The sequence below is a fragment of the Anopheles aquasalis genome, chromosome 2, assembly GCF_943734665.1.
Source record: "Anopheles aquasalis chromosome 2, idAnoAquaMG_Q_19, whole genome shotgun sequence".
NCBI classification, from domain to species: Eukaryota; Metazoa; Arthropoda; class Insecta; order Diptera; family Culicidae; genus Anopheles; species Anopheles aquasalis.
The window spans coordinates 89753147-89758146 of record NC_064877.1 but is presented as its reverse complement, the minus strand read 5'-3'; the positions used below and the strand labels follow the sequence as shown (position 1 = coordinate 89758146).

At 44.1% G+C, this 5000-nt stretch overlaps 1 protein-coding gene across 1 annotated transcript in view; it reads right to left on the bottom strand.

Moving 5' to 3' along the window:
- Positions 1–4173: 4173 nt before the first annotated feature.
- Positions 4174–5000, bottom strand: part of LOC126581397 (beta-1,4-galactosyltransferase 2) — a 2074-nt gene continuing 1247 nt past the window's right edge. Inside the window, exons 1-2 of the mRNA XM_050245011.1 lie at positions 4691–5000; positions 4174–4589 (exon numbers count right to left, since the gene is read on the bottom strand). The exon at positions 4691–5000 is cut by the window's right edge and continues 1247 nt beyond it. The gene's annotated coding sequence lies outside the window, so the exon portion shown is untranslated. The remainder of the gene's footprint in view (positions 4590–4690) is intronic.

The following is a 5000-nucleotide window of genomic DNA, read 5'->3' as shown; positions in this document are numbered from 1 at the left end:
GTTGCCTGGCATCCCGCTGAGCTGATTCTCAAGTTTCATCTCCCGCCCTGAATCTAAATCTTTTTATTTACTATTATTTGTACCTCCACCCACTACAAAAGGTCTCGAACCATAGAGATGCATTAAAGCAGCGTAGACCAGAGAACCAACCTGTACAATGTGATCGGAGATGGATCAGCGGCTGTTGACAAAGCAAGCAACGAGTCACACAAAGTACAAAAACAGGTGAATGACGATCGATCGAACCCAGATATCGTTCTATGTAGCACGCTTTGACATATGGACTATTGTGTTTGGGTTGTTCTAGTGATTATTTTTGTGTCACTATTCTTCACTTTCTGTACGATGATTCAGCCGTTGGACTCGGCCAATCATCGGGTGGTTTTGCTGGTTTGCTGGTTAAACAGTTTAAGAGTCTCAGGAAAGGTGCAAAGGTGATTATGCAAAGTGGCGGCACAACAAGATCTGCTGAATGATCGAAAAATAATAACCAAATCCAGAGAGGTGCCCCGGTAGACCGACATGATTCATACTTTGCGATCAAAATGGGTAATGCTTTTGTACAGTGACGGATAGAACGCTTGAGGCGACGAATGGCGTGATCTAGAAAAGAATGTAAAAGCACCCAGTAATAGAATTACTGCAATAATAGGTCGATCGACAGATCGATCGACGGTCGAGGACAGATCGATAGTAAATTAATGAGCCGAATTTATTATTCTGCGGCCCTATCAACGAGAGCATTGTGGTAGGGAGTCCATCCCATGGGTGACTTGCTATATCAAAGGTGCTGGTCTCGATGCGGACCACCCAATGGATGGGGTACATGTTCGACGAGTAAATGGAAATAAAATTTAAATCATCTCAAGTCGATATTTGTCAATGAATGACGTACTGTACTGCAACATTGGCTGCTACCGTACATTGCGGTCTAGTTTATTGTCCTGCGTATCGCCTCTCCGTCGATCGGCTACCTACAGCGAGGCTCGATTCAAATTAAATGTATTCGAGTCACGTTTCTTGATCGTTTCTAGAATGGGGGGCACATCAGAGTGGATAGGCCAGTGTAATATCCGGTGGTTTCATAGAGTAGCGTCTGCGGAATCACTTCTAGCACGGTCATCCACCACATCAATCCTCAAACCTCTAACACTGGAAGCACCTTTAGCACTTTGATCCCGATTATCATATTGCTTTTAAAATATGGATGGATCTTTTTCTCGTGCAGGCCTCTAGAGATTCAGAATTCATTTCCTGCAGATGCTATCAAGCTCACTCAGGCAAACTCTCTAGCGCACAATCCCAATCACAATTCAATACTCTCGCCCGAAACTACCGATGGACAGACGGAGATTTCTTCATAAATAAATTAACAAATAAACAAGATCGTAACCGTAAAAATAACACCGACCATTGGATGAAGGTTCTTTACGCCTGTAGTTTCACTCTTCGGGAAGGAAGGAGCGAAGTGGACAACCATAATTTTATGCTTCGTCGAGACTCTTAGACCTAAATCCACCCATATTCATTGTTGTCTGGTCTGCAGGGTCCTGCCACTTTCCTTCGTACCAGACCATAATCTCTGCAGACCCGCACTCGTTTTCGCCACTTGGTGGTCGATGATTCAATTGCTAGTGGACTTTCGCGGTGTTGCCCGTGCTCCCGTATCCACCGAGCGCCATAGTCGCATATTTATGAGAGAAATGACGACGCGCCAGACCAACTGTGGTCTCGTGGCGTCGACATGGTATAGTAAAATCTGTCGGCTCCCCGGTTTGCGAGGCCGTTGGCATGGCGCGACAGTCGGCGTCGTCAGCGTGTCGGACAGGCGTAGGTGGCTTAGATTAGTTGCGCTGGCGCTCCACCAGATGGATGCCCTTCAAAAGGGGACCTTTTCGCGGAACGGAAAGAAGGAGTCGATTTATGGTTGGTTAAGTTAGCTTTTGTTCGGGCTTCATGTAACACGATGGTTTGACGGGAAGTTTGAACCAACCAGAATGTTCCAGACAAATGGATCCAGCTCACTAGTCAGCAACTAGCCTAGAGATAGAATGTAGAAAGAAATGACAAAAAACATGTCGCACTAGCTGTACTGATTCGTACAAAATCCCTGCGTGACACGCAACACTTCCCGATATTACTTATACTTCTTAGCAGCGTTTATTTGTAGCTTTCTTTTAGCTGACTTAATCGCCTTGCGAGTAATAAAGTTGTTATACACCCCAGATCTTGATCTCTCAGCATGAGTGGCCCTATCCCCACCTTATGCGCTGAAAGTAAATAATCTTCCATGCGCCACCATCAGAGCTTGTACACCGCCAACGAACTGCAACACGTAAGTTGAAGTTGGATTGAACGTATAATGGCGATTACCATGTGCTGCAGGGCAACCGGGAGCAACCGCGGACCTTCTTGTAATCTGATTGCCATAAAATTTGATCAAATGACTGCACAAAGAACATAATCCCCTGCAGCGCTCGTAACATTATCATACGGTCCAACGTTAGTACCCTCACACATGATTCCCCAATAAAATACTCCATTAGCTCCATTTGCCACCCGTAGTAAATCGTCAGACACCAGATCGGCTCGTTCCCTGGTAGATCCAGTAGATGGTACCATCAATCATAAGCTCGTAATTCACCAGATAAAGCACAAAACAGAACTTCATCGATGCGAACCGAAGTAAATGCAACGCACAAGTATGTTTTGCCAACAGTTGCCATACAAAGTCCTTCGCTAGATCCAAAGAAGTTAACTACTTACAAACCTACATGAGGCTAGCATGGCCGAGAGTGTACACCCTTCTGTGTCACAAATTTATCGTACGTCGTCGAGCGAGATTGATTCGTTACCAGCAGGACACAGTAATGCGCATAATGAAATCGTGTTGTAATAATCTAAAACTGCATGTTTGTGCGACCGAAAATAATGATGTAACAGCGCTACATAATTAGTGCCAATTGGAAGGATATCATTCTCACGATCAAAGATGATCCAGACTGATAGCCAAAGCCAAAGCTCATCAAGGCAAACAGCTGTCCATACTTCATGAGCACTAATGAGCATACAAGCATCCTTGCATAGTAGCTCTTCAACTCACTAGTTGGCCAAGAGGAAAAGTATGGGTGCGGCCAGTCACGTGCACGCCCGGTACTCATAAATCACGCCACTAACTGGAAAACGATTAATAAAAATTAATTACCCTGGTGCGATAATTCTCACTACGGGCTACGCTTTGCGCAGACCCATTCTCCGTTTGCACATCGCCCAGTTTTCCGGATGTTATCTGCTTTGGAGCTGATGGAGTGAACCTCGTGCAGCATACACTCACGCTTTATACGTCGTGTGGGAACCCGAAACGTGTCTTTCAGGCGACCGGTGGCAGTGAATGATAGAAAAACCAGCCATAGCTCCCCCCCCCCCTACCCATCCACTCATTCATTTAGAAAGGTGGAAAACCATCCAACTAATTTTGGGCGGGAAGGAAGGGATGCGCATGATCGAATACCAAGGAAGCACGGGTCATCAACACCTTTGCCGAGAAGTAAAGCAGCATCGCAGCATAACGGGGTGATTTATGCGAAGGGATTCGAGAGCGGTGATCAGAATAGACTCGAACACGTCGCCACCTCGGTGCCGTGCACGGATGCGCGAGAAGCAAAGAGCCAAAATGAAGCACTACTATATTAAGAGATAAAGGAACCGGAGGCACGAAGAAGTACGTTTAAAGAGGAGGTTGACACTTTATCACGTCGTTTATCCACCCGAACAAAGTTTGCCGCAAACGATTACACTTATGTGGCCCATTTGCTGCCGTCACGTTTCGGCACTGGGTTCTTCGCCCGCTCCCCTTTTTGGCTGGAACTGTTTCGCAGCAAATCGGAACTGTGTACGATCGGTAGTAAATCTTGTGAATGTTTACTAGCTTCGGCTATGCTCAGCTCTAATTTTTGTCACGCCCAATTTCCATTCATCTATTTTGTTTGACTTAACGTGAAGTTAATAGCCTATCTGGCGATCAATTGAACCCTTCTAGTACCCAAACGTAGCACGATCATGTTTAAACATCCCATGCTTAAGATAGCCGGAATATTTCATAGAATCATAGTGTTAAACACGAAAAACCAGTACTTCAATATAATTCGAATAAATTGAATTTGATTTATTAAGTTTTGCTAAGTACAATCCTAAGATGCCTTCTGCCGCATCGATCGCTTTCCTAGCGCTAAGTTTATTGTATTGATCGAAAAATTTAACGTAATGCACAGTTTCTAAAAATTTGCTCCTCTACCCATTCCGACTGTTTTTATCACGCAAAGTATTTTGTATTTCCTTTCCTTTACCTATCCATCATCTTCATGATGCTCGCTTCCATTTATTATTGCTTTGATGTAACCTGCTTCACGCCTTTTACTTCGAACGGCTCCTTCATTCTCTTCCACATCCGCAGGATCTCTTCTTCCAGCATCCTTGCATTCTAGCAAGCGCGACCAATTTGAATTGTAAAAGTACCTACTTACAAGCTAGGCGTCAAGGAGTTTAATTTCTAAATTCACATTTCGTACTGCAACTCGTACTCCACTCTGCTGCAAGGTGTTAAGAGAATAATAGTTCGCTTTAAATGTTTGCGTATAACGGCAACAAATTGTAAAGTAAAGGAATACTTATTCCCTTAACCGACACCCACCTGGAAAGGCGTAAGAGGAATTAAGCAGTGTTAAAATCTAGAGATGTTTAATATTTATGTTTTTTGGTATTGTTTCTCTCATCTCCCACTATCTTACGTGGAACCATAACGAACTCTGAAAAAGAGATTAGTATTCCGAAGAATTGGTATGTAACAAGTATGGTTTCCATTTGGTGTGTGCGTTCTAATATCCCCGTTTGTCTTCTAAGGCAATATAATCTTGTTCACTGCGTACCTAATACTCTGGCCGGGACCTTTCCGGTGCCAGTCTATGATTTAAATGCAGAAACTTTACTTAATGCAATAACGA